Genomic DNA, 25,726 nt, shown 5'->3' with positions numbered 1-25,726 from the left:
AAGCATGCTACCACAAGCCAATGGACACCTGGAGCCACCAGAAGCTAGGAGCAGTCCAGGAAGGATTCTCCTCTAGAACCTTCAAAGAGAGCACAGCCCTGCTGATACCTTGATATTGGACTTCTAGCCTCTAGAACTAAGAGATAAGTTTTCTGTTGTTTTAAGGTATAGAGTTTGTGCTAATTTGTTAGGGCCACCCTGATAAACATTTTACAAGTGGGGTCACATGTGTCACTGTTCTTTGATAGCCATAAACCAGCGAACTATTCTAGACAGTGCATATACCCAATTTCAGGTGAGAGATCACTGTAGCCTGGGAAGAGGTCAGTGGGTATGAAAGAAGAGAAACTTGAATATTTAGGAGATAAAAGTAGCAGGATTTAATGATTATTGAAAAAGACCGAGGAAGATGGAGTATCAAGTTGACTCTCAGACACCTGCTGTGCCAGTTTGAATGTATTATATCCCCCAAAACACCATTATCTTTGATGTAATCTTGTGTGGGCAAATGTATCACTGTTGATTAGATTGCAATTCTTTCAGTGTTTCCATGGAGATGAGACCCACCCAACTGTGGGCAATGACTCTAATTGGATAATTTCCATGGAGGTGTGGCCCTGCCCATTCAGCGTGGGCCTTGATGAGTTTACTGGAGCACTATATAAGCTCAGACAGAAGGAGCAAGCTTGCTACTCCCAAGAAGGATACTTTGAAGAAAGAACAGAAGCTGAGAGAGCAGCTGCAGATGAGAGACAGTTTGAAGTTGGCTGCTGAAAGCAGACCCTTGGCTCTGGAGAAGCTAAGAGAGGACAAACACCCCAAGAGCAACTAAGAGTGACATTTTTGAGGAACTGCAGCCTAGAGAGGAATGTCCTGGGAGAGTCATTTTGAAACCAGAACTTTGAAGCAGATGCCAGCCACGTGCCTTCCCAGCTAACAGAGGTTTTCTGGACACCAGTGGCCATCCTCCAGTAAAGGTACCCAATTGTTGATGCATTACCCTGGACACTTTATGGCCTTAAGACTGTAACTGTGTAACCAAATAAACCTTCTATATAAAAAGCCAATCTATTTCTGGTGTTTTGCACTCTGGCGGCATTAGCAAACTAGAACACCTGCTTTCATGAAAATTAAATTACATGTAAATTAGACATCCACTACTAAGCATGTAAATGACAGATTACTATTAAAGAACAGGTAAATAGTTGGTGATGATAGAATATGCATTTAAGGAAAATAATAGTAGTTAAACTTTGAGCCATTTGGTTGAATAGTTGCCTTTCTTTTATTATCATTTAAATTTCCACAGTAATATTTTACTTTAGCTCTGGAGTAATAAACTGAACACAGATGTTTTACTTAACATGTGAAAATCCTCTTGCACTTCACCATTTTTGTGGCAGAGAATTTAAGAATTCATTGTTTTTCATGGAAAGCTCTTCCTCTTCACTGAGTAGCATCTCTGCTGCTCCCTCATGCTTGATGCCTGTGCAATAATGCATAAGAGAACACTTCTGAATAATGCCCAGCATCTGACCCATATTTCAGAACATTCACATATGTGCACTGCAGTGGTAAATAAAAGGTTCCTAGTTGTAAGCACTAAGAAAAGCATTAAAAGAGGGTGAAATGAAGCTTAAAATTAGAGCCCTATTACAAGGTCCAGATAAAATCTAGTTAATAATTACACAATGGCTTCAGTTTGCTATGCTAGTCAAGAACCCTGCTGGGGTAGAGTATGAATGAAGTTTGCCTCCCTGGGAAAGCAGTTGATGATTGTAGCTATGCCTCTTACCTAATAATGTCATTAAAGAAGAAAAAATGATGCAAAGCCTTATAATAAAATCTCCAAAAAACAAAACAGTCAGGCCCTGCTCCCTTAGGGAATCAATATGCTAGAAAAGTGTGCTCAATTTTGCCAGTTAGGATTTTTATGTCAAATTGGTCTATTCTGACCCCACTCTCCTAATACAAGTTCACTTTATGTTTCAGTCACTTCCTTTAGAGATTCCCCAATGCCTCCCATAGTGAAATTTGGTGCATGTTATATTTATTAACCCTTAAAAATCACATGTATTTTAATTTACCTGATTGTTATTACCAGTTTAATTGTCTTTTCTACTACCACCCTTTTATACCTAAATCCTACATAATACTTGGACACTTAATGAATACTGGCTAATTTTAAGTAAAGAAATTCCCATTTCACACCATGAGATGGACAATTTCTGTTCCTACTGATAGTCTAAATTATTGTGCTTTGTTCACTATTATTCATTCTTGACCTATTTTTAGAAGCTACATAAGCCCCTAGTGATTCAATTCACATATCTCCTACAGTTAGTCACAGAAACCAAAAGTCTGATATTTTACAAGACAGTCTCAAGTTTACGTATGCTTATTACCTATATAGTTAAACTAAGAAATGTGTTTCTTAATCTTTGTCTGTTACTGAATCACATAAAAAATGGTTAAATGCATTATATTTGGGATTTGTTAACTTAAAATATAGACTACATAGTATGTATTTTTAGAAGAGAAAAAAAACTTTAGAAGATTCTGGAAGGATTTGAAAGACAGATTTAATTTCTCCAAACAACTGTAGACACTAATTTGTGCAACGAGGTACTTCACCAGTGGAGAACTAATACTGATGTATTTCAGGGTCAGCTGGAAAGGGAGCTCTTTATTATACAAGAGATAATGAAACAAGTGGGGAAGAATACCTTGTTTTCACTAGTGAGATGGATTAAAAATATCCACGTGGACTGTGAATTTCACCCTAGATTTTCATCCTTGGAACACCATTTTCCAGATGAGTGAGTGGCACAGACCTAGTATATTGTTAATAATCATTTATTAACCTTTAATCTGTGCCCTTCTAATATATGGGAATGTTGAAATTCAAAGATGGTGAGCCACAATTTCTAGTAAATTTCATTCACAAAAATGTAGAGTCAGGTTCTGAAACCAAGTCTCACAAATCAAGCTTTTTTTAAGAAACCACTTTGTATCCAATATGTCCCCCAAAATGTTTACATATGAGTCAATTAACACAGAATATAAATAGAATAACAAATGAAATAAAAGCACATGTAAAGATGGAGAAGATGGAAGCATAGAGAGGAGTGGAAGTTAGTCCCCCCAGAGCAATAAATAAACAACCAGGAACAACTAGTGAATGATCTGAAATAACTGCTGGGGGACAACCATGACTATCCACACATCATGCACCAACTTGGATTGGGAGGAATACCTGAGATCGCAGTGTGGAATCTGTGAGTACAAACTGTGGACCTGAGCAGGAAGCCCTCTCCCCCATGGCAGCCTGCACTGCAAAGCCTCACTATCATAGAGAGCAGGACTCTGAACAAGTGAATATGCTCTATCCAGCTCCAACTGGGGTTTTAATTGGCAAACGTGGACTGCTCAATGCAAGCTGCAAATCCCCAACAAGTAGAAAGAGGCTTTTAGTGACAACTGACCTGGAAAAGTCTGGGGATTACTCTTTCCTGGGAGGAGAAGCCCAGAGGACTGGGTGCTATCTCTGACTGATGGATGAAATTGGAGGCCATGGACTGACCCTGAAAGGGGGCTTTCCATCCCTTGTTCTCTCATTCAACCTGAGTGGCTCAGTGGAGAAAGCCTCAGCCATTTTCAGTTCTCAGTGCTCAGACCCAGACAAGGGTGGAGATAGCAAAGTCAGAGAGACAAAGAACCTATTTAAATGCAAATGAAAACTCCCTGGGGGGTAGATCTTCCCTAAGAGGAAAGGTTGGTGCCCAGCTCTACTACCTGCTTTCCATTCAGAACCAGATCCCAGGGCCAGGGGGAAAACAATCAAACCAGAAAAAACTTTAGCTGAGAATTAAAGGGGCCACACATCCTGATATCAGTTGGGAGTGACAGGCTGACAGGCACCATGTGCTGGGTAGGTTAGGAAGAGCACAGTGGCTCAAGGCCTCACAAGGTGTGTCAATCTTCTAAGACACACCCTCAGAGAAACCTGGTGCTGAATATTTCCTCCTGCTGATTAGGGTAGCCAAGGAAACCAGATGCCTAGACAACAGAAAACTACAACCTACACTCAGTAAAACAAAGGCATGGCCCAGTCAAAGTAACAAACTTACACTTAAACTGAGAAACAGGAATTGAAACAACTAATGCTAGATCAATTTAAAAAGTTGAGGGAAGATACAGCAAAAGAGATGAAGTGTATAATGGAAACAATGGACGTACATAAGGTAGTTCAAAAAAACAACTGACAAAATCTTTGGAAATGAAAGGCACAACACAAGAGATGAAAGAAACAATGGAGACATACCATAGCAGATCTCAAGAGGCAGAAGAAAACACTCAGGAACTGGAGAACAAGACACCTGAAATTCTACACACAAAAAAACAGATAGGGAAAAGAATGGAAAATATGAGCAATGTCTCAGGGAATTGAATGACAACATGAAACACCTGAATGTACATGCCATGGGTGTCCCAGAAGGAGAAGAGAAGGGAAAACGGGCAAAAGCAATAATAGAGGAAGTAATCACTGAAAATTTCCGATTTCTTATGAAATCCTTATCTGTCTGACTTAATTCACTCACTATAGTGCCCTCAAGGTTTCTTCATTTTTTTTAAAGACAGTTTTGGTCAAACACCATACATTCTTGCTTAAGTCTTATGAAAGACATAAAATTACAGATCCAAGAAGCACAGCATATCCCAAACAGAATAGATCTGAATAGGCCTATGCCATGACACTTAATAATCAGATTATCAAATGTCAAAGACAAAGAGAGAATCCAGAAAGCAGCAAGAGAAAAGTGATCCATCACATACAAATGAAACTTGATAAGACTATGTGCAGATTTCTCAGCAGAAACCATAGAGGCAAGAAGGAAGTGGGTGAACAAGTTACCTGATCTACAGGAAATACTAAAGGGAGCACTACACACAGATAGGAAAAGACAGGAGTGAGAGGTTTGGGGCACAATTTTGGGTGATGGTAGTACAGCAGTATAAGTACACTGAACAAAGATGACTGTGAATATGGTTGAAAGGGGAAGGTTAGGAGCATGTGGGACACCAGAAGGAAAGAGGAAAGTTAAAAACTGGGGTTGTATAACTCATTGAAACCTAGATTGCCCAGCAATTGTGATAAAATATACAAGTATGTTTATTTTACGAGGGAGAACAAATGAATATCAACCTTGCAAGGTTTAAAAATAGGGAGGTATTGGGGAAAAATATAATCAATGCAAACTAGAGACTATAATTAAAAGAAACATTGTATTATGCTTCCTTTAATGTAACAAAGGCGATATATGAAAGCTAAATGCATATAAGAAGGGGGACATGAAGGAGGGGTATGGGACTCTTGGCATTGATGATGTCTGACTCTTTATTGTACTTTAGTTTACTACTGTCTTTCCTTTTGTTGCTTCTCAGCTGTCATGAGTTTTTTTCTCTTTTTTGCTTTTTTCTTTTTCTTTCATCTCTCTACTTTCTTTGACTCTTTCTCCTGCTTTATGGAAGAAATGGAGATGTCCTTATATAGATAGTGCTGATCGTGGTGAATACATAAGTACCTGACTATTCAGGGAACCATCAATTGTTTACTTAAGCAAGAATGTATGGTGTCTGACCAAAACTGTCTTTAAAAAAATGGGTTGATGAAGAAACCTTGAGGGCACTATAGTGAGTGAATTAAGTCAGACACATAAGGACAAATATTGTATGGTCTCACTGATATGACCTAATTATAATATGTTAACTCATAGACACAAAATATAAGTTACCAGGATATAGTCTGAGGCTAAAGAATGGAGAGTGGTTGCTTATTATGAGCAGAATGTTCAACTAGGTTTAACTTAAATGTTTTTAAATGGACAGAGATGATGGTAGCACACTGTGAGAATAACAGTGCTGAATGGAAACATGATTATGGACCAGTTAAAGGAACAAACTAATAGTTCAACTGAGATACAGGAGTTGAGACAACTAATACTAAATCAATTCAATGAACTGAGGGAAGATCTAATTAAAGATGTTCAAACAAAACTCCTATATCAATTAAAAAATCAGCTCAATGAAAACAGGGAAGATATGGCAAAAGAGATAATGGATATAAGGAACACACTGGATAATCATAAAGAACTCAGAAACTTGAAAAAACAAATGATAGAACTTATGGGAATGAAGGGCATAATGAAGGAGATGAAAAACACAATGGAGGGGTACAACAGTAGATTTCAACAGGCAGAAGAAAGGATCAGTGAATTGGAAGGCAAGACATTTGAATTCATACACATAAAAGAAAAGATGGTGAAAAGAATGGAAAAATACAAGCAGGGTCTTAGGGAGCTGAGTTACAACATGAAGTGCATGAATATATTAATTATGGATGTCTCCGAAGGAAAATAGAAAGGAAAAGGGGCAGAAAGAATAAAAGAAGAAATACTCACTGAAAATTTTCCAACTTTTATGAAAGACAGAAAATTAGAGATTCAAGAAATACAGCATACTCCAGACAGAATAGATCCAAATAGACCTACTCAAAGACACTTACTGATCAAATTGTCCCAAGTCAAAGACAGAGAGAATTGTGAAAGCAGAAAGAGAATGGTGGTCCATCACATACAAGGTAGCTCAATAAGACTATGTACAGATTTCTCCACAGAAACCATGGAGGTGAGAAGACAGTGGTGAGATATATTTAAGATACTGAAAGAGAAAAACTGCCAACCAAGAATTCTATATCCAGCAAAACTGTCCTTCAAAAAGGACAGAGAGATTAAAATATTTTCAGACAAACAGACACTGAGAGAGTTTGTGAATAAGACTGGCACTACAAGAAATGCTAAAGTGAGGGCTACAGGCTGAAAGGAAAAGACAGGAGAGGGAGGACTGAATAAGAGTATAGAAATGAAGATTATCAGGAAACATAAAAAGAGAGAAAGGAAAAAATGACATGACGTATAAAATCCAAAAGACAAAATGGTAGAAGAAAGTACTGCCCTTACAGTAATAACACTAAATGTTAATGGATTAAACTCCCCAATAAAAAGACACAGACTGGCAGAATGGATTAAAAAACAGGAACCATCAATATGCTGTCTGTAAGAACTCACTTTAGATACAAGGAAAAAAAATAGGCTGAAAGTGAAATGTTGGAAAAAGATATTTCATGCAAACAGCAACCAGAAAAAAGCAGGATAATCTGTATTAATATCAGCCAAATTAGACTTCAAAAGTAAAACAATTAAAAGAGACAATGAAGGACAGTATATATTAATAAAAGGGTTGATTCACCAAGAAAACTTAACAATCATAAATATTAATGCATCAAGCCAGCCTGCCCGAAAATTCATGAGGCAATTACTGAGGACACTGAAAGGAGAAATAGATACCACTAAAATAATAGTGGGAGACTTCAATACACCACTCTCATCAATGGACAGAACATCTGGACAGAGGATCAATAAGGAAATGGAGATATTGAATTCTATGATAAATGAACTAGACTTGACACATTTATAGAACACTATAGCCCACAACAGCAGGATACACATTTTTCTCAAGTGCTCCTGGAACATTCTCTAGGAGAGACCACATGTAGGGACACAAATCAAGTCTCAACAAGTTAAAAAATATTGATATTATACAAAACACTTTCTTGGATTATAATGGAATGAAGCTGGACATAAATAACAGGCAGAAGATTGTAAAATTCACAAATACATGGAGGCCAAACAACACTCATGGAAAACTAGTGGGTAAAGGAAGAAATTACAAGAGAAGTTAGTAAATACCTCGAGGCAAATGATAATGAAAACACAATATATCAAAACTTATGGGATGCAGCAAAGATGGTGCTGAGAGGGAAATTTATTGCCTGAAACACCTATATTAAAGGAGAAGAGAGAGCAAAAGTGGAGGAATTAACTGTTCACCTGGAGGAACTAGAGAAAGAACAGCAAACTAACCCCAAAGCAAAGAGAAGGAAATAAATAACAAAGATTAGAGCAGAAATAAATGAAATTGAGAACAGGAAAAAAATAGAATCAACAAAACCAGGAATTGGTTTTTTTGAGAAAATCAATGAAATTGATGGACTCCTAGCTAGGCTAACAATGAGAGAGAGAGAGAGAGAGAGAGAGAGAGAGAGAGAGAGAGAGAGAGAGAGAGAGAGAGAGAGAGAGAGAGAAGATGCAAATAAGTGCAATCAGAAATGGGAAAGGGGATATAACTACTGACCATGCAGAAATAAAAAACATAATGAGAAGATACCATGAGCAACCATATGCTAATAAACCTTAGACAAAATGGACAACTTCCTATAAAGGCATAAACGTCAACATTGACTCGAGAAGAAATAGATGACCTCAACAAACCAATCACATGTAAAGAGGCAGAGTCAGTCATCAAAAAGCTCCCAAAAAAGAAAAGCCCAGAACCAGATGCTTTCACATGTAAATTCTACCAAGCATTCAAGAAAGAATTAGTACCAATCCTGCTCAAATTTGTCAAAAAAATAGAGGAGGAAGAAAGCTACCCAAGTCATTCTATGAAGCCAACAGTACCCTAATCAAAATCACAAAAGGATATTACATAAAAAGACAATTATAGACCAATCTCTTTAATGAATATAGATGCAAAAATCCTCAACAAAATACTCGCAAATCAAATCCAGCAACACATTAAAAGAATTATACACCATGACCAGGTTTGGAAGGGTGGTTCAACACAATAAAATCAATTAATGTAATACACCCCACAATCAATCAAAGCAGAAGAATCACATGATCATCTTGATTGATACAGAAAAGAAATTTGACAAAATTCAACATCTGTTCCTGATAAAAAACACTTTAAAGGATAGGAATAGAAGGGAATTTTCTCAATATGATAAAGGCAATATATGAAAAACCCACAGCTAACATCATACTCAATGGGGAGAGACTGAAAGCTTTCCCTCTAAGATCAGGAACAAGACAGGGATGCCCACTGTCACTATTGTTATTCCACATTGTGCTGGAAGTTCTAGCTAGAGCAATTAGTCAAGAAAAAGAAATAAAAGGCATCCAAATTAGTGAGAAAGAAGTAAAACTTTCACTCTTTGCAGATGACAGGATTCTATATGTAGAAAATCCAGAAAAATCTACAGCAACCCTACTAGAACTAATCAATGAATACAGCAAAATGGCAGACTACAAGATCAACATGCAAAAATCTGTAGTGTTCTTATAGACAAGTAATGTGCAACAAGAGGAAGAAATCAATAAAAAAGAATCCATTTACAATAGCAACCAAAAGAATCAAGCATTTAGGAATAAACTTAAGGAAGAACACAAAAGACCTACACAAAGAAAACTACAAGAAACTGCTAAAAGAAATCAAACAGGACCACAAAAAAAAAAAAAAAAAAAAAAAGAACATACTATGTTCATGGATTGGAATACTAAATATAATTAGGATGTCAATTCTACCTACACTGCTTTATACATTCAATGCAATACTAATTAAAATCCCAACAACATACTTTGTAGCAATAGAAAAACCAATAAGCAAATTTATTTGGTAGGGAAAGGTGCCCCGAATAGCCAAAAATATCTTGAAATAGAAGAATGAAGTGGGAGGTCTCAAACTCCCTGACTTTGAAGCATATTACAAATCTACAGTGCTCAAACCAGCATGGTACTGGCATAAGGATAGCTATACTGACCAACAGATTCGAATTGAGTGTTCAGAAATAGACACTCACATCTATGGACAGTTGATCTTTGATAAGGGAGTCAACCCAAAGTAACAGGGGCAGGGCACCCTCTTCAATAAATGATGTTTGGAGAACATATCTATTTCCAAAAGAATGAACAAGTACTCCTACATCACACCTTATACAAAAGTCAACTCAAAATGGATGAAAGACCTAAACATTAGTGCTATGACCATAAGACTCTTAGAGGAAAATGTAGGGAAATATCTTAAAAATCTTGTGATAGGAGGTGGTTTCCTAGACCTTACACCCAAAGTGGGAGCAACCAAAGAACAAATAGACAAATGGGATCTCCTCAAAATTAAACACTTTTGTACATCAAACAACTTTGTCGGAAAAGTAAAAAGGCAGCCTACAGAATGTCAGACAATATTTAGAAACCACATATCAGATAAGGGTTTACTATCCCAAATATATGAAGTGATCTTACAGCTTAACAACAGAAAGACAAACTACCCAATTAAAAAATGGGCAAAAGACAAGGACAATTTTGTGAAGAGGAAACACAAATGGCTCAAAAACATATGAAAAAAATGCTCAACTTCATTGGTTATTAGGGAAATGCAAATCAAAACCAAAATGAGATATTATCTCACACTTACCAGAATGGCCATTATACAAAAAACAGAAAATTACAAGTGCTGTAGAGGATGTGAAGAAAGAGACACACTTATTCACTCTTGGTGGGAATGTAGAATGGTGCAACCACTCTGAAAGACAGTGTGGCAGTTCCTCGGAAGCTAAGTATAGATCTGCCATATGACCCAGCTCTTCTGTCAATAGGTATATACTCAGAGGAACTGAAAGTTAAGACATGAACAGACATTTGTAAGCCGATGTTTATCATGGCATTATTCACAATAGCCAAGAGATGGAGACAGCCCAAATGTCCATCAGTGGATGAGTGGATAAACAAACTGTGGTACACACACACATTGGAATATTATGTAGCTGAAAGAAAGAACAAAGACACAGAACATATATAATGTGGATGGACCCTGAGGACATTGTGCTGAGTAAAGTTAGCCAGAAACAAAAGGACAGACACTGTATGGTTTCGCTAATATTAACTAACATTAATGAGAAACTTTGAGAGTTAAAAGCTGATAACACAGGCTATCAGGGATTAAAAGAGGGTAGAGACTGGGCATTTTATGCTGAAAGACTACAGAATGTTCAGCAGGATTGACTGTATAGATCCAGAAATAGACAGCATAATACTGTATGATGGTAGCACAATATTGTGAAAGTACACGGAACAAAGTTTTCCATAAGTAAAGCTGAAAGAGGTGGGCTAGGGACATGTATGACACGTGAGGTAGATAGAAAATAAAGACTGGGACTGTTTAACCTAGCAAAAACTGGAAGTGGTCAACAATTGTGACTAAATGTACAAATGTAAAACTGTTCTTGCATGTGGGAGAACAAATGAATGTCATCCATGCAGAGTGTGGAAAAGGGGAAGGTATGGAGGGAAAAATATAATCAAAGCAAACTGGAGTCTATGGTCAACAGTAACATTGTAATATGCTTCCATTAAATGTAACAAAGGCATTATACCAAAGCTAACTGTGTATGAGACGGGATGTAAGGGAGGGATATGGGATTCTTGGTAATGGTGATGTCGTCTGACCCTACTATTATATTGTACTGTATGATATTTTATTTTTATTTTTCTTATCTTTTCTATTATTCATTTAAAAAAATTTTTTTTCAATCAATGTTCAAGTGCTAACTGTGGTGATAAAAGCACAACTATATGATGATACCGTGAACAACTAATTATACACTGTGGATAATTGTATGGTATAGGAATATAGCTCTATAAAATTGTAGGAAAAAATATAAATAAGGGTAAAAGTGCTGGAGAAAACATGGAGAGAGGGATGTACCCATTTACTGTTGAGGAGGCACAATGGTATAGAATTTCTGGAGGTCAGTGTCATGATTCCACAAGAAGGTAAGTAAGTGGGTGCCATAAAGTCCTGCAATCTCATTAGGGAGTATATACTTAGGAGATCTGAGAGCAGGGACGTGACTGGACATTTGCACACTTGTGTTTATGGAGGCAGTATACATGATTTGCAATGGATAGATGTGGCCTAAGGGTACATTGAACTGTGGTGTGTGCATACAATGGAATATTGAGCAACTGCAAGGAGGAGTGAAGCTGGGAGACAAGCAACACAATGAGGTGAATGGATCCTGTAGACAGCATTTTGAGTGAAATACGTCAGAAACAAAGCAAACACTATAATGCCTCACTAATATGGACTAACTGCAATGTGTAAACTCATAATTGAATCTTAGAGCACAGCTCATTAGGGGAACACTTATTGAAAAGTCCCTAGATTATAAGCTCGTATAGCAGTCACATTTATTCCTGAATTGTGATGGCTATCTCCAGATTCTGAGATGCTGTTCACTATAACCTGATCAATCCCTGGAACTTTGGGTATCTGTGTGACACCTGAAACTCAGAGCTAAGGCTTGGCAGATATGAATGTCAGTATTAGCACATATAGCAACTGTTAAAAAAGCTGAAAAAGAGTCCAGACTTCAATTAGAGATATGAATGAAGCAGATCTAGTTAGGACTAGGGCAAATCAGGCCAAAGAGTAAAGGATGATACTATGTTTTAAAACTTCAACATCCACGTGAGACAAATGGAAGAGATGTTTATTTGGTGCAGGATCTGTATTTCCTAAACAATTTAACTTATAAAGTTTGTTCAAATACCATAATTACTTTGAACTTTGAATAGGAAGTGCGACTTGGTAGGTTTATACTGGTTAGTGTGAAATAGCGACACATCCCAAAGTAATTTAGGTAGAGAACAAAAATATATGTGCTGCCCCCCACCCTGAGGAGCCAGGGGAAAATGTCGAAGTGTTGGACTTCCTCACCTGGATTGTTGCTGATGTTCTCACAAACACTGAGGACTGGCGGTTTGGTATACTGAGCCCTCTACCTTGGGGCTTGCCCTTAGGGAGCTCATTACTACAAAGGAGAGGCTGAATCTGCTTTTAATTTTGCCTGAGTCTCCCCCTGAGTACCTCTTTGTTGCTCAGTGAATTGGGTGATATAATGATAGAAATTACCAATCTGAACAGAGAGAAAATAGACTGAAAAACAAAAATAAAACAATCTCAGGTATTTGTGAGACCTTAACAAAAGATCTGACATTCATGTTATGAGCTTCTTGGAAAGGAAAAAAAAAAAAGAGGACAGTGCTAAAAATGTACATAAAGAAATGACTTAAAACTTCCGAAATTTAATGAGATGATAATTTCAAGAAGCTAAATCAAACCCAAATAGTATGAATCCTAATTGATCCATTCCAAAGCACATAATGTTTAAACTTCTAAAAACCAAAGACAAACAAAAAATGTTGAAAGCAATGTGTGCGGGGACCTTACAGATAGGAGAAAACAATTTGAATGGCAATAGATTTTTCATCAGCAACCATGGATACCTAGAAGAATTTTTATATTTTTCAAATGCTGAAAATAAAGAAGTCTCAACTCAGAATCATATACCCATCAGAAATATCCTTTAGGAATAATGGGAGAATCAAGATATTCTCAGAAGAAGAAAGGAAAACAGAGAATTTGTCACTAGCACACCTACCCTAAATGAATGACTAAAATAAGTTCTCTAAATAGAACAGAAATTACAAAAGAGGGAACTCTGGAACATCAGGAAGAAGAAAGGACATGGTAAACAAAATTATGGGTAAATATAAAAAACTCTCCTACTCAAGTTTGTAAATTATGTTTGATAGTTAAAACAGAAAGTATAACACTGTCTGGTGTGGTTTTGAATGAATGTCAAGGAAATAGTTAAGTAAATTGTGTTTTAGAAGGGTAAGGATAAAGAATATAAAGGGAAGTAAGTTTCTTAAACTTCAAACCGGGAAAATAAAACCACCAATAGAGTGTGGTAAGTTATATATATATATAAAGTAATATAAATGTCAACCACTAAAAATCTATACAAAGTCATATACTTAGAAACCTTATAGATGAATCAAAATACAATTCTAAAAAAAATTTCAAGTAACCCACAAAAATACAGGAGAAAGATAGCAGGGAAATGAAAAACAGGAAAAAATTGGAAACAAAATATAAAATACAGACTTAAGCCCTAACATATCAATAATTACATGAAATAAACCAATTAAAAGACAGAAATTGGCAAAGAAGATTATAAAAACATATATTTTCTCTACAATAAACTAACTTCAAATATAATAATAAAAGGTTGAAAATGAAAGATAGTAAAAGATGTATCATGCAAACAATGAAATAAGAGTAGCTATATTAGTATCAGATAAAGTAGATTTAGAGCAAATAAAATTACCAAAGACAGAGAAGAACATTATGTAATGATAAAAAGGTCTATCCACAAAGACGACATAATAACCATAAGTGTGTATGTACAAAACATCAGAGCTGAAAAATACATGAAGCAAAACTGAGAGACTGGAAGAGAGGAATAGACAAAAACATAATTTTAGTTAGAGACTGAAACACCTTTCTCAAAAATTGATAAAACTAAAAAATAAATATGGAAGAAACGAACATCAACCAACAGATCCAATCAATATTTATAGAACACTCCCCTCAATAAGAGAAAACATATTCAAGTGCTCACTGAACATATACCAAAATAGACCATATCCTGAGCCATATAACAAATCTCAACTAATTTTAAAAGAATTTGAAATCATTTAGAGTGTGCCCTCTGACTACAATGGAATCAAAATAGAGATTAATAAAAGAAAGTTAACAGGAAAATCTCTACACACTTGGAAATTAAACCACCAACTTCTAAATCCATGGGTCAAAGAAGAAGTCTAAAGGGAAATAATAAATAAATTGAACTGGATGAAATGAACATTTGTGGGGTACAGCTAAAGCAGCATGGAGAGGGAAATTAATAGCACTAAAAGCATATACCAGAAAAGAAAAAGTCTCAAATTGATAATCTAGCTCCCCCACCTTAAGAACCTGGGAAAAAAAACAAGTAAAAGGAAGAAAATAGTAAAGATAAAAGCAGAAATTAGGGAATTGAAAATAGGAAACAAACAGAGAAAAATCAATGGAATGATGAATTTTTAACTTTGAAAAGATCAATAAAATGGACAAGACTCCAGGCAAACTGATAATATAAAAAGAGAGAAGACACCAGTTACCAGTATCAGAAATGAAATGGGATATAACTACAGACCCTGCAGACATTAAAAAGATGACATGGGAGTACTACTAACACTACACATATAAATTTGACAATTTAGATGAAATAAATACATTCCTCACAAAACACAAATTACCGCAACATACCCAAAATTTAAGAAAGTATTTAAATATCCCAATATCTATTAAGAAAACTGAAATCATAGTTTATAAAATCCTAAAAAGGAATTCTCCAATCCAAGATGATTTTACTACATAATTCTACCAAACTTATAAGAAAAAATAACCATATAGCTAACAGTATTTCTAATGGTTAAAGACTGCTTTCTGATAAAATCAGGATCAAAGCAAGTATGTCCCTCTTGCCATTCTTATTCAACATTATTCTGGGAATTTTAGCTAGTGCAATAAGTAATGAAAAGGAAATAAAAGGCACACAGATTGAAAAGGAAATAATAAAACTACCTGCACAATTGACATTTTTTCTAAATATAAAATCCCTAGGAATCTGGATAAAAAATCCCAGAAAAATAAGTGAGTTCAGAAAATCACAGAATACCAAGATATACATACAAAACACCAATAGTATTTCTATATACACTAACGGTAAACATTCAAACTCCAAATTTACAAATACTATACAAGGTATAATACCTCAAAAATACTTAGGTGTAAATCTAACAAAACATATACAGGACTTCTGTGCTGAAAACTACACAGCACAGATTTTTTTTTTTATTAAATTCAGTTTTATTGAAATACATTCACACACCATACAATCATCCATGATATACAATCCATTGTCCACAGTATGATAACATAGTTATGCGTTCATCACCACAGTCTATCTCTGAACATTTTCCTTACATCAGAAAGAACCATAACAAGATAAAAAATAAAAGTGAAAAAAAACACCCAAATCATCCCCCCATCCCACCCCATTTGTCCTTTAGTTTTTATCCCCATTCCTCCACTCATCCATACACTAGATAAAGGGGGTGTGATCCACACGGTCTTCACAATCACACTGTCACCCCTTGTAATCCACATTATTATATAATTGTCTTCAGGAGTCCAGACTGCTGGGTTGGAGTTTGGTAGTTTCAGGTATTTACTTCTAGCTATTCCAATACATTAAAGCCTAAGAGGTGTTATCTATATAGTGCATAAGAATGTCCACCAGAGTGACCTCTCGACTCCATTTGGAATCTCTCAGCCACTGAAACTATTTCGTCTGATTTTGCATCCCCCTTTTGGTCAAGAAGATACTCTCAGTCCCACGATGCCGGGTCCACATTCATCCCCGGGAGTCATACTCTGCGTTGCCAGGGAGATTTACAACCCTGGGAGTCGGGTCCCACGTAGGGGGGAGGGCAGCGAGTTCACCTGTCGAGATGGCTCAGTTAGAGAGAGAGAGGGCCACATCTGAGCAACAAAGAGGTACTCAGGGGGAGACTCTTAGGCATCATTACATACAACTTTAGACTTTCCTTTGTGGTAATGAGCTTCATAAGGGCAAGTCCCATGCTTGAGGGCTCAGCACATCAAACTGCCAGTCCCAATGTTTGTGACAACATATGCTAGGGGATCAGCATCTTAAAGTTTAGAGATAGGCCTTACAATTCAGGGATAGAGTTAACTGCTGTAAGAGCTTACAATCTTGGGACTATTACAATTATTGTGTCCACGTTAGGCTATGTTCTAAGATTCAATTCTGAGTTTACACATTGTAGTTAGTCCATATTAGTGAGGCATCATCCCTCTCACCATGTTTTCTCTAACACTTTTACTCCTATATATATATTTTCCTACAATTTTATAAAGTTATATTCACATACCATACATTTATCCACAGTGTACAATCAGTTGTTCATGGTATCATCATAAAGTTGTACATTTATCACCACAATCAGCATTTGAACATACTGATTACTACAAGAAAAATTGTTTTTTTTTTAGCAATAAGAAAAAATGATAAAAAGAAAAATAACATGTCATACAAGACAATATACTACTAAGGACAGCAAATAACACCACTACCAAGAATCCCATATTACTCCCCTATATCCCCTTCTCATATACATTTAGCATTGGCGTATTGCCTTTGTTACATTTAATGGAGGTATATTACAATGTTACTGTTGACCATAGACTCCAGTTTGCTTTGATTATGTTTTTTCCTGAATACCATCCCTTTTTCAAATTTCTACATGGTTGACATTCATTTGCTTTCCCACATGCAAAAACATTTTTATATTTGTATATTTAGTAACAGTCATTGGCCACTCCAGTTTTTGCCACATTATACAGTCCCAGTCTTTATCATCTATCTTTACCTCTGGTGTCATACATTCTCCTATCCCACCTCTTTCAGCTTTACTCGCAGACATCTATGTTCAGTGTACTTACAATACTGTGCTACCATCACACAGTATTATGCTATCTATTTCTGGATCTATGCAATCAATCCTAAACATTCTGTAGTCCTTCAGCATCAAATGGCTGATCTCTGCCCTCTTTCTATCTCCTGGTCACCTGTGTTGTCAGCTTTTAACTCCCAAAGTTTGTTCATTAATGTCTGTTCATATTAGTGAGACCATACAGAATCTGTCCTTTTGTTTCTGGCTAACTTCACTCAACATAATGTCCTCAAGGTTCATCCACATTATTACATGATCCATGTCTTTGTTCTGTCTTACAGCTGCATAATATTCCATCATGTGTATATACCACAGTTTGTTTATCCACTCGTCCTTTGATGGACATTTGGGCTGTTTCCATCTCTTGGCAATTGTGAATAATGCTGCAATAAACATTGGTTTACAAATGTCTGTTTGTGTCTTAAGTTTCAGTTCCTCTGAGTATATACCCAGCAATGGAATAGCTGGGTCATATGGCAAATCTATATTTAGCTTCCTGAGGAACCTCCATACTGTCTTCCAGAGTGGCTGCACCATTCTACATTCCCACCAACAATGAATAAGTGTGCCTCTTTCTCCACATCCTCTCCAGCACTTGTCATTTTCTGTTTTTTGGATAATGGCCATTCTGGTAGGTGTGAGATGATATCTCATTGTGGTTTTGATTTGCATTTCCTTAATAGCCAGTGAAGTTGAGCATTTTATCATATGCTTTTGAGCCATTTGTATTTCCTCTTCAGAAAAATGTCTGTTCATGTCTTTTGCCCATTTTTTTATTGGATTCTTTGTCTTTCTGTTATTGAGATGCAGGATTCCTTTATATATTCGGGATATTAAACCCTTATCTGATATGTGATTTCCAAATATCATCTCCCATTGTGTAGGTTGCCTTTTTACTTTTTTGACAAAGTCCTTTGATGTACAAAAGTGTTTAATTTTGAGGAGATCCCATTTGTCTATTTGTTCTTTGGTTGCTCGTGCCTTGGGTGTGAGGTCTAAGAAACCACCTCCTTTCACAAGATCTTTAAGATATTGCCCTACATTTTCTTCCAAGAGTTTTATACTCTTGGTGCTAATGTTTAGGTCTTTGATCCACTTTGAGTTAATTTTGGTATAAGGTGTGAGATGGACATCCTCTTTCATTCTTTTGGAAATGGATATCCAGTTCTCCAAACACCATTTATTGAACAGGCTGCTCTTTCCCAGTTGCTTCGGCTTCACTGCCTTATCAAAGATCAGTTGTCCATAGATGTGAGGGTCTACTTCTGAACACTCAATTCGAGTCCATTGATCAGTATATCTGTCCTTATGCCAGTACCATGCTGTTCTGAGCACTGTAGCTTTGTAATATGCTTCAAAGTCAGGTAGTGTGAGACCTCCCACTTCACTCCTCTTTCTCAAGACATTTTTGGCTATTCGGGGCATCTTACCCTTCCAAATAAATTTAGTTATTGGTTTTTCTATTTCTGTAAAGTAAGTTGTTGGGATTTGAATTGGTATTGCATTGAATGTGTAAATCAGTTTAGGTAAAATTGCCATCTTAACTATATTTAGTCTTCCAATCCATGAACATGGTATGTTCTTCCATTTTTTCAGGTCTTGTTCAATTTCTTTTAGCAGTTTCTTATAGTTTTCTATGTAAAGGTCTTTTGTGTCCTTGGTTAAGTTTATTCTTAAATACTTGATTCTTTTGTTTGCTATTGTAAATGGGATTTTTTTCTTGATTTCCTCCTCTTGTTGCACATTACTTGTGTATAGGAACACTACAGATTTTTGCGTGTTGATCTTGTAGCCTGCTACTTTGCTGTATTCATTGACTAGTTCTAGTAGCTTTGCTGTAGATTTTTCTGGATTTCCTACATATAGAATCATGTCATCTGCAAATAGTGAAAGTTTTACTTCTTCCTCTCCAATTTGGATGCCTTTTATTTCTTTTTCTTGCCTAATTGCTCTAGCTAGAACTTCCAGCACAATGTTGAATAGCAATGGTGATAGTGGGCATCCCTGTCTTGTTCCTGATCTTAGAGGAAAAGCTTTCAGTCTCTCCCCATTGAGTGTGATGTTAGCTGTGGATTTTTCATATATTGCCTTTATCATATTGAAAAAGTTCCCTTCTATTCCTATCCTTTGAAGTGTTTTCATCAGGAAAGGATGTTGAATTTTGTCAAATGCCTTTTCTGCATCAATCGAGATGATCATGTGGTTCTTCTGCTTTGATTTATTGATGTGGTGTATTACATTAATTGATTTTCTTGTGTTGAACCAGCCTTGCATACCTGGAATAAATCCCACCTGGTCGTGGTGTATAATTCTTTTAATGTGCTGCTGGATTCGATTTGCGAGTATTTTGTTGAGGATTTTTGCATCTATATTCATTAAAGAAATTGGTCTATAATTTTCGTTTTTTGTAGTATCTTTGCCTGGTTTTGGTATTAGGGTGATGATGGCTTCATAGAAAGAGTTAGGTAGCTTCCCCTCTTCTTCAATTTTTTTGAAGAGATTGAGCAGGATTGGTACTAATTCGTTCTTGAATGCTTGGTAGAATTCACATGTGAAACCATCTGGTCCTGGGCTTTTCCTTTTTGGGAGCTTTTTGATGACTGACTCAATCTCTTTACTTGTGATTGGTTTGTTGAGGTCATCTATTTCTTCTTGAGTTAATGTTGGTTGTTTATGCTTTTCTAGGAAGTTGTCCATTTCATCTAAGTTGTCTAGTTTATTAGCATATAGTTGCTCATAGTATCTTCTCATTATCTCCTTAATTTCTACAGGGTCGGTAGTTATATTTCCTTTCCCATTTCTGATTGCATTTATTTGCATCTGCTCTCTCTTTTTTTTTTTGTTAGCCTAGCCAGTGGTCCATCTATTTTATTGATTTTCTCAAAGAACCAACTTCTGGTTTTGTTGATTCTCTCTATTGTTTTCCTGTTCTCAATTGCATTTATTTCTGCTCTGATCTTTGTTATTTCTTCCCTTCTGCTTGCTTTGGGGTTAGTTTGCTGTTCTTTCTCTAATTCCTCCAGGTGAGCAGTTAACTCTTCAATTTTTGCTCTCTCTTCTCTTTTAATATAGGCATTTAGGGCAATAAATTTCCCTCTCAGCACCGCCTTTGCTGCATTCCATAAGTTTTGATAAGTTGTGTTTTCATTGTCATTTGCCTCGAGGTATTTACTAATTTCTCTTGTAATTTCTTCCTTTACCCACTGGTTTTCTAAGAGGGTGTTGTTTAGCCTCCATATGTTTGTGAATTTTATGACCTTCTGCCTTTTATTTATTTCCAACTTCATTCCATTGTGGTCTGAGAAAGTGTTTTGTATAATATCAATATTTTTAAATTTGTTGAGACTTGCTTTGTGACCCAACATGTGGTCTATCCTAGAGAATGTTCCATGAGCACTTGAGAAAAAAGTGTATCCTGCTGTTGTTGGATGTAGTGTTCTATAAATGTCTGTCAAGTCTAGTTCATTTCTCATACAATTCAACATCTCTGTTTCTTTAGTGATCCTCTGTCTAGATGTTCTATCCATTGATGAGAGTGGTGTATTGAAGTCTCCAACTATTATTGTAGAGGTGTCTATTTCTCCTTTCAGTGATCGCAGTGTTTGCCTCATGAATTTTGGGGCATTCTGGTTTGGTGCATAAATATTTATGACTGTTATGTTTTCTTGATGAATTGACCCTTTTATTAATATATAGTGTCCTTCTTTGTCTCTTTTAATTGTTTTGCTTTTGAAGTCTAACTTGTCTGATATTAATATAGCTACTCCCGCTTTTTTCTGGTTGTTGTTTGCATGAAATATCTTTTTCCAACCTTTCACTTTCAGTCTATGTTTGTCCTTGTGTCTAAAGTGAGTTTCTTGTAGACAGCATATAGATGGGTCCTGTTTTTTAATCCATTCTGCCAGTCTGTGTCTTTTTATTGGGGAGTTTAATCCATTTACATTTAGTGTTATTACTGTAAGGGCAGTACTTTCTACTATCATTTTGTTTTTTGGAATTTATATGTCATATCTTATTTTTTCCTCTCCTTTTACCTTTCCTGATAATCTTCATTTCTGCACTCTTCTCCAACTCTCTCTCTCCTGTCTTTTCCTATCAGCCTGTAGCACTCCCTTTAGTATTTCTTGTAGTGCCGGTCTCTTATTCACAAACTCTCTCAGTGTCTGTTTGTCTGAAAATGTTTTCATCTCTCCCTCATTTTTGAAGGAAAGTTTTGCTGGATATAGAATTCTTGGTTGGCAGTTTTTCTCTTTCAGTATCTTAAATATATCATGCCACTGTCTTCTTGCCTCCATGGTTTCTGCAGAGAAATCTGTACATAGTCTTATTGACTTTCCCTTGTACATGATGGATTGCTTTTCTCTTGCTGCTTTCAGAATCCTCTCTTTGTCTTTGACATTGGACAATCTGACCAGTAAGTGTCTTGGAGAGGTCTATTGGGATCTATTCTATTTGGGGTATGTTGTACTTCTTGAATCTCTAATTTTCTGTCTTTTATAAGAGTTGGGAAATTTTCAGTGAATATCTCTTCTATTACTCTTTCTGCCCCCTTTCCCCTCTCTTCTCCTTCTGGGATACCCATAACACGTATATTTGACAGCACAGATTTTAAAAAGATCAAAGAACATCTGAACAACTGGAAAGATATATTGTGTTCATGGATTCAGAGAATCAACACAGTAAAAGTGTCAATTCTCCCCAAATTGACATATAGGTTTAACACAATTTCTATCAGAACCCAAGCTTGATTTTTATAGATATAGGCAAGTTTGTTCTACAATATATATAAAAAGGCAAAGAAACTAAAAGACCTAAAGCAGTTTCAAAAAAGAATAAAGTAGAAATAATTGTACTTTGTTACAAAAGATATTACATAGATATAGTAATGAACTCTAAATGGTATTGGTGGATAAATTAATATATAGATCAATGGAAAAGAACAGAGAACTCAGAAATAAGTGTGTGCAACTATTCCCAGTGAATTTTTATCACAGATGCGAAAGAAATCTAGAGGAGAAAATTTAACCAATTTTAACAAATGGGTATCCTTATGCAAAAAAAGAACCTTGACCACCTCACACTTTACAGAAAAATTAATTCTTAATGGATCATGGACCTAAATGTAAAAGGTAAAACTGGAAAAATTATGGAAATAAATAGGAGAAACTTCAGGATTCAGGGCAAGGCAGAGTTTTACAATTAACACCAAAAGCAAAATCCAAACATTTCATTAATATTGCAAGAATGCTCTGAGAAAGACCATGTTAAAATAAAAGACAAGCCACAAAGTATGGGAAAATATGTACAAACACAAATATGACATAGGACTAGTATCTAGAATATATAAAGAACTCTCAACAGTAAGATAAATGATCCAAAAATTAAATGGGCAAAATACATGAAGAAATATCTCACCAAAGAGGAGAGGCAGATGGCAAATAAGCACATGAAAAGATATTCAGCATCATCAGCCATTAGATAAATGAAAACTAAAATCAAAATGAGTTCTCACTACACATCTATCAGAACAGCTAATATAAAAAAAATTATGAATACACCAAATGTTGTCTAAGATGCAGAGAAATTGGTTCAGTCATGCATTTCTGGCAGGAATGTAATTTAAGAAAAAAAAAAACAAAAAACAACACATAAATATACAAATTCTATGAGACTCAGCAATTGCACCTCTGCAAATTTCTCCCAGAGGAATGAAGACTTATGTTCACACAAAACATGCACACAACTATTTAAGGCAGTGTCATTCAAAATAAATGAAAATTAGAAACAATCCTGGAGTCCTTTAACACATTCAACAAACTGTGGTACATCCATACCATGGAACACTACTCAGCAATAACAAAGAAGAACTATTGATACATGGAACAGTCTGAGTGAATATCCAGAGAGTTATACTAAGTGAAAAAAGCTAATCCTAAGAATTTACATTTTCCATTTATATATAACATTTTTAACATCCCATTTCAATAATATTCTTAAATGATATTCTTAAAATGGCAAAATTATAGAAAGGGAGAATAGACAATTGGTTGCCAAGAGTTAAAGAAGGGTATGGGGCAGCAGAGAATTGGGTTTGGTTGTAAAAGTGTAACATGAGGGTTCCGTGTGATGATAGAAATGTCCTCTATCTTGACTGTTTCATAATTAATATCCTAGTAGAGACTCTTGGTACCCCTGCTGATTTCAATCTTGATTCAATTTGATTCAATTTTGATTTCAATGGCAAAACTATGACATCTTTTTTCTTTAACTTATGGGTAATGATCTAAAACTAGCTTTTTAGTATTTTTTTTTCCTGTAAGTAACCATGAAGTACTCACAGTTATAATTAGAGAGCATATTTACATGTGCCTGAGGACTCACTTATTTTTAGCTTAATCATGTATTTATGTTTGGGAAGATATTGAACTGCCACCAAATCCCTGTTTTTGTTCAATGTGAAACATCTTTGTTCAATACCAAGCAGTGACACATATGAGCAACAATGTCTGCAATTTGTAAAGAGCCTGGGTTGATGTCATATATTTTCAGAAACTTTTAATGTTTTACTTTTCACTTATAATTCTCACTTTTCTGAACTGAGTCACATACAATCTTTATAATTCTTTGGGATTAAACAGATTAAACATCAGCATGAAAGCTGGTAACAGTTGAAAACATATTCATTTAATGCTACTTGTACATATCCCATTTTAAAATGTTTGAATAAATTAAAGCAATTAAAATTTTTTTTCTTGACTGCTGGGAGACATCTCCGTGTGTGTATGTATACGTGTGTATGTTAAGACTTTTAACTTTACATGGCTTTATGGACCTTTCAATTACTTACTGGTATATTTTTTCCTGGATTTCCAGCTCTCTGTTCCATAATTAACAGTGTCCGTGGTAACAATTTTTATAAGACAGAACTCCCAAGATGTCTAAAGAAGTCTGTGATTATTCTTGAATTTCTAACATTATCCAATATTCTACTGCATTTTTACATGTATTTACTAATCAGAGAATTATACTATCCTACCAGATGATACAATTTTGTCAATTTTTTCTCAAAATATGCTAGATTCTGATATTAGTTCTTGTACTTAAGCTACAGAAATGGATATGATTACTCTTATGCCCAGAAAAAGATAATTTACTTCAAAAGGAAAATCCACAATCATATATCAAACACATTAAAATATTTATACCATTTTATTAACTCCACATACAGAAATCTATAAAAATAAATTATTAATAATAAAAATGGTTTATATTTAAATAAGTATTATTTTAAACATGTTATTTTGTAAATAATATAAATGTTCAACAAAAAGTGAAAAGTTAAGTGAATCATAGCATCTGTATATGGTGGGATACAATACTGACATCAAGAAGTTTACAAAGATATCATAATTACTAATTATATATTAAATGTGTAACAGATATGCATAAAAGTAAACAAACAGAAATAAACATATACATACATATCTGGAGATATCAAATATTTTTGTCTTCTTTTGAAAATTATTCTACATTGACAATATATTGCTTCTCTAACTAGAATAAAGCCAAATTTTTGTAAGTTAATTTGCAGAAAGATATAGGTATGGTGCTTATAGATAATTGACAATATAGATTCTAACTTCTCTACTACTATTTGCTTTTATCTTCTCTCAGAACTTTATTTTCTGTATAAAATAGATAAAGCAAGAATTACTAAGAGGTATCTGAATTCTTGAATAAATATGGAGTTCCTATAGAGTTCCCTATAAATGGTTCCAGGTCTCTCTGCCTGAATGAAAAAAAGATCATGGCTTATGTCATGGCAGATGTGGTCATTATAGAGTTGAGGAGAACAGGATATGAACCACAAAGATAGAGGTAGGCAAATGATCGGGTTTCCAAAAAGATGAGAGTAGATAATGCAAAACACATACAGGTAAATTTAAATTACAATTAAGGTTTTAGAATGCATATTTAAGAGGATAGCTTATCAGTTACATCAATAATTATCATAGAAGTGTGTTTCCTAAACCTAATTAAGCAATCACTTTCCCTATCTCCTTTTTTTTTCCACAACTTTTGCCATAGAGATCCTAGAAATACAGTAAACATGGTGAAGCTGAATTTGAGCAAGATATTATATAGGTTTTCCAAGAATTTTTGTGAGAAACATGGATTTTGTCCTTGTCAGATAAGATTTTAGTAGAGGTTTAAATTATAATACTCAAGTATAAATTAGATTACATTTATTCTTTGCTGTATATTTCAACCACTATACTGTATTTGGCCTGCTTCAATTTACTATTACTATGTGAAACAATAAATTCCTATTTATT

The 25,726-nt window shown here is 35.3% G+C and overlaps 1 long non-coding RNA gene across 1 annotated transcript in view; it reads right to left on the bottom strand.

Annotated features, from left to right (window-relative positions):
* Positions 1-1,283: 1,283 nt before the first annotated feature.
* Positions 1,284-25,726, bottom strand: part of LOC119529398 — a 226,502-nt gene continuing 202,059 nt past the window's right edge. The window contains exon 3 of the long non-coding RNA XR_005215857.1: positions 1,284-1,486. This is a non-coding gene — a long non-coding RNA (uncharacterized LOC119529398). The remainder of the gene's footprint in view (positions 1,487-25,726) is intronic.

This window comes from Choloepus didactylus, chromosome 1 (assembly GCF_015220235.1).
Source record: "Choloepus didactylus isolate mChoDid1 chromosome 1, mChoDid1.pri, whole genome shotgun sequence".
Lineage (NCBI taxonomy): Eukaryota > Metazoa > Chordata > Mammalia > Pilosa > Megalonychidae > Choloepus > Choloepus didactylus.
Note: the sequence above shows the minus strand (reverse complement) of the source record. Positions and strands in the feature narration are given on the sequence as shown.